The sequence below is a fragment of the Ranitomeya variabilis genome, chromosome 7, assembly GCF_051348905.1.
Source record: "Ranitomeya variabilis isolate aRanVar5 chromosome 7, aRanVar5.hap1, whole genome shotgun sequence".
Classification (NCBI taxonomy): domain Eukaryota; kingdom Metazoa; phylum Chordata; class Amphibia; order Anura; family Dendrobatidae; genus Ranitomeya; species Ranitomeya variabilis.
The window spans coordinates 27,936,519-27,949,724 of record NC_135238.1 but is presented as its reverse complement, the minus strand read 5'-3'; positions in this window follow the sequence as shown (position 1 = coordinate 27,949,724).

The following is a 13,206-nucleotide window of genomic DNA, read 5'->3' as shown; positions in this document are numbered from 1 at the left end:
GACATTGATGGGTATGACTGCTATGGGAATGTAAGTCATCCAAAAACATGCCACAAGGAGTATTTGTTGTGGAGTTTGCATTGGTGTACTGAAGTTTTCAATTCATAATACAGTTCTATTTTGTTTAAAATGGAGTTATGGCTAAAAAACTGCATAAAGCCGAAGTGTGCCTCAATCCTCCAAATCATCCCCTGTAGCTATGGTGGTGGAGTAGACTAATGGAGATGTAGCAAGAGGAAAAATATTTTGTTTTCTACATAGCCCTTCAAAATACAAGGGTCAAAGGGGAATGGATGGTTGGTTCCCCACCTGCCATCCAACACCACAGGCAAATGACTGATCAACCCTTCTCCCCACTTACACCCCTGAATAATGGATGAGGTGTCTGGGACCCATCAATGCTGCTGTAGTAGTGATCCCGGAGATCAGCACTTAGGAGGATCCCCACCCAACAACAAGAGATGACACATCCAAGTAATCAGATATCCTTGTGACATGCAATATTCCAGAATGAGTCTGTACTCCTTTCTAAGAAAGTATAATCTCCGGCAATTTTTCTATAAAAAAAGGACACCAAAGAAAAGATTTAGTTAACAATTGCCCCCTGTATATCACAGCCTTCATTCGGATGGAAAATCTTATGCGTGCCTCCAATAAAAGGAAACAATGACATATGAACAAAGTTCTATATATATATATCATATGGTGGGACAGATTGTCCTACAAGTCCTGTATACAGCCTGGTCTAAAAATACCGCAACTAACCAGAGACAGAATGGGGTCAGGGAGAAGTGCTGAGAGATTTCAGCCCTAAAGCTTGCACAATTGTGAATGTATTACCGAAGATATAACTAAATATCAGAACAAAATAAATAATGTAATGTATGTACACAGTGACTGCACCAGCAGAATAGTGAGTGCAGCTCTGGGGTATAATACAGGAGGTAACTCAGGATCAGTAATGTAATGTATGTACACAGTGATTCCACCAGTAGAATAGTGAGTGCAGCTCTGGAGTATAATACAGGAGGTAACTCAGGATCAGTAATGTAATGTATGTACACAGTGATTCCACCAGTAGAATAGTGAGTGCAGCTCTGGGGTATAATACAGGATATAACTCAGGATCAGTAATGTAATGTATGTACACAGTGATTCCACCAGCAGAATAGTGAGTGCAGCTCTGGGGTATAATACAGGATGTAACTCAGGATCAGTAATGTAATGTATGTACACAGTGACTGCACCAGCAGAATAGTGAGTGCAGCTCTGGAGTATAATACAGGATGTAACTCAGGATCAGTAATGTAATGTATGTACACAGTGACTGCACCAGCAGAATAGTGAGTGCAGCTCTGGAGTATAATACAGGATGTAACTCAGGATCAGTAATGTAATGTATATACACAGTGACTGCACCAGCAGAATAGTGAGTGCAGCTCTGGGGTATAATACAGGATGTAACTCAGGATCAGTAATGTAATGTATGTACACAGTGACTGCACCAGCAGAATAGTGAGTGCCGCTATGGAGTATAATACAGGATGTAACTCAGGATCAGCAATGTATATACACAGTAACTGCACCAGCAGAATAGTGAGTGCAGCTCTGGGGTATAATACAGGATGTAACTCAGGATCAGTAATGTAATGTATATACACAGTGACTGCACCAGCAGAATAGTGAGTGCAGCTCTGGGGTATAATACAGGAGGTAACTCAGGATCAGTAATGTAGTGTATGTACACAGTGACTGCACCAGCAGAATAGTGAGCGCAGCTCTGGAGTATAATACAGGATGTAACTCAGGATCAGTAATGTAATGTATGTACACAGTGACTGCACCAGCAGAATAGTGAGTGCAGCTATGGGGTATAATACAGGATGTAACTCAGGATCAGTAATGTAATGTATGTACACAGTGACTGCACCAGCAGAATAGTGAGTGCAGCTCTGGGGTATAATACAGGATGTAACTCAGGATCAGTACAGGATCAGTAATGTATGTACACAGTGACTGCACCAGCAGAATAGTGAGCGCAGCTCTGGAGTATAATACAGGATGTAACTCAGGATCAGTACAGGATCAGTAATGTAATGTATGTACACAGTGATTGCACCAGCAGAATAGTGACTGCAGCTCTGCTCATCTGTTGCTTGCTCACTGTTGTTATTTAAACAGTAGAAATACAGAGTATTATGTTTAACCCCTTAATGACAGCCAATACGTCTTTTAACTGACCAGAGATATAAGAGAATAGCTTCCCCATACAGGGGACAATCCAGCAGCTGTTGGCTGTCCACTATAGCTGAGAACTTGCTGCATTAGCCACGATAAGTGTTGTCACCGTACATATCTGTTTAACCCCTTAGATGCTGCTGTCAATAGTGACTACATCATTATAAACGGTTAACAGAGTGTAGGGGCTTCCTCTTTATCCAAACTGGTGCCTTCAGATCAGGATTTTGTGCTCCTGATGTTTGTGATGGCAATTTACGACCAAATAGCGTCCTTAGAGTCTGACAGCTCTAGTAATCTGTTCAGAAGTTAGAGACATTTAGGTGGTAAAATACGCATTTTCATTTCTGTCATACCACTTTGCATTAATTCCTGTAAAGCACCTGAAGGGTTAATCAACTACCTGACTGCAGTTTTCAATATGTCAGGGGGTGCTGTTTTTAAAATGGTATCACGTTTGGGGGTTTCCCAATATATAGGACCCCTAAAGTCACTTCAAACATGGATAAGTCCCTAAAAAAATAAATTTTGTAAATTTCCTTGGAAAAATGAAAAATTGCTGCTACATTTTTAAACCTCCTAAAATGCTAACAAAGTAAAATAACATTTTACAAATGGTGCTGATGTAAAGCCGTCATGAGGGAAATGTTATTTATTAATGGTTTGCTGTGGTATGACCATCTGGATTAAAGAAATAATCATTCAAATTTAGAAAATTGATAATTTTTTAACTTTTTTCTCAAATTTTTTATATTTTTTATAAATAAACACAAAACATATTGACCTAAATTTACCATTATCATAAAGTATAATGTGTCACGAAAAAACAGTCTCAAAATCAGTGGGAATTGTTGAAGCGTTGCAAAGTTATTACCACATAAAGTGACACTGGTCAGAAATTTGGCTCCGTCACTAAGGGGTTAAAATACTAACTTTTATTAAAGGACAAAATAGTCAAAAATTATCAAACTATAAACAAAACAGACAGGTGTGACAATGAAAAATCATCTCCAATTCATAATATTCACACACCATAGAAAAAGGGTAAAGTTATTGGTCAGAGGTAGTGTTGAGCATTCCGATATCGCAAGTATCGGGTATCGGCTGATATTTGCAGTATCGTAATTCCGATACCGAGTTCCGATACTTTCAGTATATCGGATACAGGAATCGGAAGTTCCTATAATTCAAAGAGCCAGAATTCAGCCAATGAGGAATGATTAGAAGTGTGGGCACATCCTGTTCTGCATGGTGGGCATGTAACTACTGGCAAGGCTGTGATTGGCTGCTGAAATGATGTCATGATGCACTATAAAATTTGCCGCCGCCATTTTGGGCTCACTATGCTGTGAATTCAGTTAGGGACAGGACGCTGTGTTCTGACTGAGGGCCAGTTTAGAGATAGCGATTTGCTTCATTGTCCTTTACCCAGGCTAATTTAGCAACCGCTGTGTGAGATCCTTACTTTTGCCTTGCAGCGCTGTTTACAGCTGTCTGCAAGGTCTCTGTGTGTGTGAGTGCAGCTCACTCTGTAGTCTGTCCGCAGCCACAGCCGGTTGTAGTCAGCTCAGGGTGCGTCACTGCCTCATACTGTTCCATTGTCCGTTTTTCAATTAGTGCAGCCTGATGCACATTTTTTCAAATTTATCCTATTAGTGGCTTTCCATCCGTATCCTGCTAGATTGTGGAAAAACACTATATAGGATTACATAGAGGAGTTTTTTTGGCCTTGCAGCGCCGTTCACGGCTGTCTGCACGGTCTCTGTATGCTTTTAATGTCTCCGCCACCTCCCCCAATACATCCTACATTATTCTTAGTTGTTTTCCTTCATGTAGAATTAACCTACAAGGAAAGAAAGGGTTTATTTTAATTCCGATATTTTTGTCCCATTGACTTGCATTGGTATCGGGTATCGGTGATATCCGATATTTTTTGAACATCGGCCGATCCAATCCGATACCGATACTTCTGGATATCGGAAGGTATCGCTCAACACTAGTCAGAGGGCAAGTTTAAATGTACTGACCAGTGGAGAATCACACAAAGGATAGCTGAGTAAATTCATGTAACCAACATTTAAATAACATAATAATGTGATATCACAACTGGTCAGGACAGATATGCATGGTATCAGGACATCTTACCCTGTAACTGTAGAGGACACAGTGTTCAAAAATTGAGTGATTGATTCCATCCCCAATGCCCATTAAAGGACCTTTTTGTAGTCAAGGTAAGCGATCACAATGAAGCTCTACTGTGGGTAAAATCCTGGAGGGCATTCTAAGGGATGCTATACTGGAGTATCTGAAGAGGAATAACCTCATGACCCAGTATCAGCACGGGTTTACTAGGGACCGTTCATGTCAGACTAATCTGATCAGCTTCTATGAAGAGGTAAGTTCCGGACTGGACCAAGGGAGCCCAGTGGATGTAGTGTATATGGACTTTTCAAAAGCTTTTGATACGGTGCCACACAAAAGGTTGATACATAAAATGAGAATAATGGGGATAGGGGAAAATATGTGCAAGTGGGTTGAGAGCTGGCTCAGGGATAGGAAACAAAGGGTGGTTATTAATGGAGCACACTTGGACTGGGTCGCGGTTAGTAGTGGGGTACCACAGGGGTCAGTATTGGGCCCTCTTCTTTTTAACATATTTATTAATGACCTTGTAGGGGGCATTCAGAGTAGAATTTCAATATTTGCAGATGACACTAAACTCTGCAGGGTAATCAATACAGGGGAGGACAATTTTATATTACAGGATGATTTATGTAAACTAGAAGCTTGGGCTGATAAATGGCAAATGAGCTTTAATGGGGATAAATGTAAGGTCATGCACTTGGGTAGAAGTAATAAGATGTATAACTATGTGCTTAATTCTAAAACTCTGGGTAAAACCGTCAATGAAAAAGACCTGGGTGTATGGGAGGATGACAAACTCATATTCAGTGGCCAGTGTCAGGCAGCTGCTACAAAAGCAAATAAAATAATGGGATGCATTAAAAGAGGCATAGATGCTCATGAGGAGAACATAATTTTACCTCTATACAAGTCACTAGTTCGACCACACTTAGAATACTGTGCACAGTTCTGGTCTCCGGTGTATAAGAAAGACATAGCTGAACTAGAGCGGGTGCAGAGAAGAGCGACCAAGGTTATTAGAGGACTGGGGGGTCTGCAATACCAAGATAGGTTATTACACTTGGGGCTATTTAGTTTGGAAAAAAGAAGACTAAGGGGTGATCTTATGTTAATGTATAAATATATGAGGGGACAGTACAAAGACCTTTCTGATGATCTTTTTAATCATAGACCGGTGACAGGGACAAGGGGGCATCCTCTACGTCTGGAGGAAAAAAGGTTTAAGCATAATAACAGACGCGGATTCTTTACTGTAAGAGCAGTGAGACTATGGAACTCTCTGCCGTATGATGTTGTAATGAGTGATTCAGTACTTAAATTTAAGAGGGGACTGGATGCCTTTCTGGAAAAGTATAATGTTACAGGGTATATACACTAGATTCCTTGATAGGGCGTTGATCCAGGGAACTAGTCTGACTGCGTATGTGGAGTCAGGAAGGAATTTTTTTCTCCAATGTGGAGCTTACTCTTTGCCACATGTTTTTTTTTGCCTTCCTCTGGATCAACATGTTAGGGCATGTTAGGTTAGGATATGGGTTGAACTAGATGGACATAAAGTCTTCCTTCAACCTTTATAACTATGTAACTATGTAACTGTCCAGCTCCCAATTATGCAGCTGTTGTGGCTCATCCATGCCACGCCACCCGCATCACGCTAGCACAGCCCAGCCATCAAGTCCCGACCGCTCATGTTGGGGGTTTCTTTAAAGAAGCTCAATGAGGAAGTTGATTTGAAGGTCCATCGGTGGGCCACTAAAATACAGGCAGTCAGGTCCAAAAAATTCCAGAGAGATATTAATGATAAAAAAACACCAGAGTCTACAAATTGAGGATCCCATATAATCGGTCACGTTCTGTATGTAGAGGGAATCCACCGTCTGATCTAGATTAGCCTCAATTAAATCTGCCACCCCGTGTCAACTACTGAGGACCAGCTGACGTTACTGGAACCCGGTTACTAAGCAGGAGGTACCCGTGCCTGAAAGCACTACCAAGGACCACCTGACGTTGGTGGAACTCGGATACCCAGAGGGAGGCACCTAAGCCAAAGGCTCTGCCCGGAACCAGCTGACGGTACTGGAACCAGGATGGGGAGCAGAAGGTACAAGAGCAAAAGACACTGCCGAGAACCAGCTGACGGTACTGGAACCCGGATGGGTAGCCGAAGGTCCAAGAGCCAATGGAACTACCGAGGACCAGCTAACGTTACTGGAACCCGGTTACTAAGCAGGAGGTACCCGTGCCTGAAAGCACTACCAAGGACCACCTGACGTTGGTGGAACTCGGATACCCAGAATAAGGCACCTAAGCCAAAGGCTCTGCCCAGAACCAGCTGACGGTACTGGAACCAGGATGGGGAGCAGAAGGTACAAGAGCAAAAGACACTGCCGAGAACCAGCTGACGGTACTGGAACCCGGATGGGTAGCCGAAGGTCCAAGAGCCAATGGAACTATCGAGGACCAGCTGACGTTACTGGAACCCGGTTACTAAGCAGGAGGTACCCGTGCCTGAAAGCACTACCAAGGACCACCTGACGTTGGTGGAACTCGGATACCCAGAAGGAGGCACCTAAGCCAAAGGCTCTGCCCGGAACCAGCTGACGGTGCTGGAACCAGGATGGGGACCTATTCAAGCTTATCTTCCTAGAGCCCCAACTAGCGGTGTTGGAGCAAAGGGTCAGCAGGGGGAGCAGAGTGTAGGCCGAAGCCTGCACTGGATGCATTTGTAGGTCTGTTGTGTCTGCGTGGCGTTTGCAGGACACGTTGCCGGCTACACAGCAGGGGAACAGCTGGCGGTGCTGAACCCCACTGACACATTGGCGAGGTGTTTTTCTCTGTGCAGCCAGCACTTCGGGGCACCAACTGGTGGTGTTGGAGCCCAGGCTCTGCAGGGGGAGCAGAGTGTAGGCCAAAGCCTAATTGAACCAATTTTAAAGGTAACCTTTAACCCCCCCTCAGGTGTTACAAACTAGAAGAGCCACGCCTTATGCAGCAGTAGTGCTGCACAAGTCAAAGGTTGCTCTTTTAATTTTGTTCCTTGCACAAGCTGAATGAAACACGTACAACATTTTGGCCCTTATGCAGTCAATCTGTCTTGGAGGCGGGAGTTCCCTTCGTAATGAGACGCAGCACAGCTGGCAAAAATACCACCTTGGTGCTTGGTGCGGCCTCCTGAGCATCGCATTTTGATGTACAGGAGTCTGCGTTGTTGCGTTATCCCTTGGCCATGCGCTGCCCGTCTTCTGACATCATTTCATGTCGGCTGGTGCGGTTCGCGATGCCCATGAATCCCAGCCCCGCAGTGTCTTTACAGTGTTTGACACTGCGGGGCTGGGATTCATGGCCTGGCGCAGTACATATGTTTGCCTCTCGCTCGTGTCCTTACACCTGCTACAGACTGTGCAGCGTCAGCTGATCCCTTATCGCATGCCACGGCCATGAAGCCGCACAGTCTGAAGAAGGCGGAAGGAGCTGAGTGACAGCCTGGCGAAGATATGCACTGCTCATACCCGTCAATCACACCCTCGCAGTCAAAATAAATAAGACACCGAGGGGCGTTGTGTCGGGCAGGGCGGCCGCAGAGGCGCAGCCAGCCAAAGAATGATGTCAGAAGAAGGGCTGTGCTACCAAGGGGGTCGTTGCGCGTCATTACAAAGGAAAGTCACACCTCAGGGACGTTTTAATGGTCTCAGGGGACACATTGTAGACGTGTTCTGTTCCACGTGTGCAAGGAGAATAAGTTTATGAGCCACCTTGCACACATGCAGCATTACTGCTGTACAAGGTGGCAGTAAAACATACAAACACCTGGGGGTGGGGCGACAGGATCCCTTCAATTTCAGTTCTTGTGTCTGCGTGGCTTTTGCAGGACACGATGCCGGCTACACAGCAGGGGAACAGCTGGCGGTGCTGAACCCCACTGACACATTGGCTGGTGTTTTTCTCTGTGCAGCTAGCAGTACCGGGCACCAAGTGGAGGTGTTAGAGCCCAGGGTCAGCAGGAGGAGAGGGAGCAGAGTGTAGGCCGAAGCCTGCACTGGCGGCAGCTTTGTGTCTGCGTTGCTGTTGCAGGACACGTTGCCGGCTACACAGCAGGGGAACAGCTGGCGGTGCTGAACCCCACTGACACATTGGCGAGGTGTTTTTCTCTGTGCAGCCAGCACTTCGAGGCACCAACTGGCGGTGTTGGAGCCCAGGCTCTGCAGGGGGAGCAGAGTGTAGGCTGAAGCCTAATTGAACCAATTTTAAAGGTAACCTTTAACCCCCCCCTCAGGTGTTACAAACTAGAAGAGCCACGCCTTATGCAGCAGTAGTGCTGCACAAGTCAAAGGTTGCTCTTTTAATTTTGTTCCTTGCACATGCAGAAAGAAACACGTACAACATTTTGGCCCTTATACAGTCAATCTGTCTTGGAGGCGGGAGTTCCCTTCGTAATGAGATGCAGCACAGCTGGCAAAAATACAACCTTGGTGCTTGGTGCGGCCTCCTGAGCATCGCATTTTGATGTACAGGAGTCTGCGTTGTTGCGTTATCCCTTGGCCATGCGCTGCCCGTCTTCTGACATCATTTCATGTCGGCTGGTGTGGTTCGCGATGACCATGAATCCCAGCCCCGCAGTGTCTTTATATTGTTAAAACTGTTGTGAATTGATCTTTTTGGCTCCCTCTTGTGGTCACTAGCGACATGACACTTTGATTTTCTTTCCCCAGCTTGGTACCCACCTGGTTCGTTAGTCCAGGGGTGTTGCTATTTAAACTCCCTGGATTCTCAGTCTGGTGCCTGGCATCGTTGTAATCAGTTCCTTTCTGTTTGCTCCTGTCTGCTGGTCCTGGTTCTTTGCAGAATAAGCTAAGTCCTGCTTCCTTATTTTTTGGTTATTTGCATTGCTCTTATTTTTGTCCAGCTTGTACTAAATGTGATTCCTGATATTGCTGGAAGCTCTAGGGGGCTGATATTCTCCCCCCGTGCCGTTAGACGGTTCGGGGGTTCTTGAATATTCAGCGTGGAAATTTTGATAGGGTTTTTGCTGACCGTATAAGTCATCTTCCTATATTCTGCTATTAGTCAGTGGGCCTCTCTTTGCTAAAACCTAGTTCATTCTTACGTTTGTCTTTTCTTCTTACCTCACCGTTATTATTTGTTGGGGGCTTGTATCCAACTTTTGGGGTCTTTTCTCTGGAGGCAAGAAAGGTCTATTGTTTCCCTTTAGGGTTAGTTAGTTCTCCGGCTGGCGCGAGACGTCTAGAACCAACGTAGGTACGTTCCCCGGCTACTGCTATTTGTTGTGCTGGGATCAGTTATACGGTCAGCCTGGTTGCCACTGCCCTATGAGCTGGTTTTTTGTGTGTGCAGACTTGGTAATAACCTCTGAGACCCTCTGCCATTGGGGTCATAACAGTATGCCAGGCCAAAAGTAATACTTAATGCATTGCAGAAGTGGGATTATAAGAAAGGAAATTCTGAGTTTTTTTTTTTTTTTTCTTTCTTCCTCCCCTTTATCTCTGAGTGGCTTGAGCTTGCTGCAGACATGAATGTCCAGACTTTGATTACTAGTGTGGATCAGCTTGCTGCTCGTGTGCAGGGCATTCAAGATTTTGTTACTTGTAGTCCTATGTCAGAACCTAAAATACCTATTCCTGAACTGTTCTCTGGAGACCGATTTAAGTTTAGGAATTTCAGGAATAATTGTAAATTGTTTCTATCTCTGAGACCTCGTTCGTCTGGAGACTCAGCTCAGCAAGTAAAAATTGTTATCTCTTTCTTGCGGGGCGACCCTCAGGATTGGGCCTTCTCGTTAGCGCCAGGAGATCCGGCATTGGCAAATATTGATGCATTTTTTCTGGCGCTCGGGTTGCTTTACGAGGAGCCCAATCTTGAAGTTCAGGCAGAAAAAGCTTTGCTGGCTATCTCTCAGGGCCAGGATGAAGCTGAAGTGTATTGCCAAAAATTTCGGAAATGGTCCGTGCTTACTCAGTGGAATGAGTGTGCTCTGGCCGCAAATTTCAGAAATGGCCTTTCTGAAGCCATTAAGAATGTGATGGTGGGTTTCTCCATTCCTACAAGTCTGAATGATTCCATGGCGCTGGCTATTCAAATTGACCGGCGTTTGCGGGAGCGCAAAGCCGCTAATCCTCTGGTGGTGTTGTCTGAACAAACACCTGATTTAATGCAATGTGGTAGAATTCAGACTAGAAATGAACGGAAAAATCATAGACGTCAGAATGGGTTGTGTTTTTACTGTGGTGATCCTACACATGTTATATCAGCATGCTCTAAACGCTTAACAAAGGTGGTTAGTCCTGTCGCCATTGGTAATTTGCAACCTAAATTTATTTTGTCTGTGACTTTAATTTGCTCATTGTCTTCCTACCCTGTTATGGCGTTTGTGGATTCAGGTGCTGCCCTGAGTCTTATGGATTTTTCATTTGCCAAACTCTGTGGTTTTGTTCTTGAGCCGTTGGTAAATCCTATCCCTCTTAGAGGTATTGATGCTACGCCATTGGCGGAAAATAAGCCGCAGTTTTGGACACAGGTAACCATGTGTATGACTCCTGAACATCGGGAGGTGATTCGTTTTCTGGTTCTGCATAAAATGCATGATTTGGTCGTTTTGGGTCTACCATGGTTACAGACCCATAATCCAGTTTTGGATTGGAAGGCAATGTCTGTGTCAAGTTGGGGCTGTCAGGGAATTCATGGCGATTCCCCGCCGGTGTCTATTGCTTCCTCTACTCCTTCAGAAGTTCCTGAGTATTTGTCTGATTATCAGGATGTATTCAGCGAGTCCAGATCCAGTGCTCTTCCTCCTCATAGGGACTGTGACTGCGCTATAGATTTGATTCCGGGTAGTAAATTTCCCAAGGGAAGATTATTTAATCTGTCTGTACCTGAGCATACCGCAATGCGTTCGTATATCAAGGAGTCTCTGGAGAAGGGGCATATTCGTCCATCCTCTTCCCCTCTTGGTGCGGGATTCTTTTTTGTGGCCAAGAAGGACGGATCTTTGAGACCTTGTATAGACTATCGGCTTCTGAATAAAATCACTGTTAAATTTCAGTATCCTTTGCCTCTGTTGTCGGACTTGTTTGCCCGGATTAAGGGTGCCAAGTGGTTCACCAAGATAGATCTTCATGGTGCGTACAACCTTGTGCGCATTAAGCAGGGAGATGAATGGAAAACTGCATTTAATATGCCCGAAGGTCATTTTGAGTACTTGGTGATGCCTTTTGGGCTCTCTAATGCCCCTTCAGTGTTTCAGTCCTTTATGCATGATATTTTCCGGAAGTACCTGGATAAATTTATGATCGTTTATCTGGATGATATTCTGTTTTTTTCTGATGATTGGGACTCCCATGTAAAGCAGGTCAGGATGGTGTTTCAGGTTTTGCGTGAGAATGCTTTGTTTGTCACGGGCTCAAAGTGTCTCTTTGGAGTGCAGAAGGTTCCCTTTTTGGGTTTTATTTTCTCCCCTTCTGCGGTGGAGATGGACCCAGTCAAGGTCCGAGCTATTCATGATTGGACTCAACCCACGTCAGTTAAGAGTCTTCAGAAGTTCTTGGGTTTTGCTAACTTCTACCGTCGTTTTATCGCTAACTTTTCTAGCGTTGTTAAACCTTTGACGGATATGACCAAGAAAGGTTCTGATGTTGCTAACTGGGCTCCTGCAGCCGTGGAAGCTTTCCAAGAGCTGAAGCGCCGGTTTACTTTGGCGCCTGTTTTGTGTCAGCCTGATGTCTCACTTCCCTTTCAGGTTGAAGTGGATGCTTCTGAGATCGGTGCAGGGGCCGTTTTGTCGCAGAGAGACCCTGGTTGCTCTATAATGAGACCATGTGCTTTTTTTTCTAGGAAGTTTTCGCCTGCTGAGCGGAACTATGATGTTGGCAATCGGGAGTTGTTGGCCATGAAGTGGGCATTTGAGGAGTGGCGTCATTGGCTCGAGGGTGCTAAGCATCGTGTGGTGGTCTTGACTGATCACAAAAATCTGATGTATCTCGAGTCTGCTAAACGCCTGAATCCTAGACAGGCCCGTTGGTCATTGTTTTTCTCCCGTTTTGACTTTGTGGTCTCGTACCTACCGGGTTCAAAGAATGTGAAGGCTGATGCTCTTTCTAGGAGCTTTGTGCCTGACTCTCCTGGAGTCTCAGAGCCAGCTGGTATTCTTAAAGAGGAAGTTATCTTGTCGTCCATTTCTCCGGATTTGCGACGTGTGTTGCAGAGATTTCAGGCTGGTAGACCTGACTCTTGTCCACCTGACAGACTGTTTGTTCCTGATAAATGGACCAGCAGAGTCATTTCCGAGGTTCATTGCTCGGTGTTGGCAGGGCATCCGGGGATTTTTGGCACCAGAGATTTGGTGGCTAGGTCCTTTTGGTGGCCTTCCTTGTCACGGGATGTGCGGTCGTTTGTGCAGTCCTGTGGGACTTGTGCTCGAGCTAAGCCTTGCTGTTCTCGTGCCAGCGGGTTGCTCTTGCCCTTGCCTGTCCCGAAGAGGCCTCGGACACACATTTCCATGGATTTCATTTCAGATCTTCCGGTGTCTCAGGGCATGTCTGTCATCTGGGTGGTATGTGATCGTTTTTCCAAGATGGTCCATTTGGTGTCCTTGCCTAAGCTGCCTTCCTCTTCCGATCTGGTTCCTCTATTCTTTCAGAATGTGGTTCGTTTGCACGGCATTCCTGAGAAAATCGTGTCTGACAGAGGATCCCAGTTTGTTTCCAGGTTCTGGCAATCCTTTTGTGCTAAGATGGGCATTGATTTGTCGTTTTCATCTGCCTTTCATCCTCAGACTAATGGCCAAACTGAGCGAACAAATCAGACTCTAGA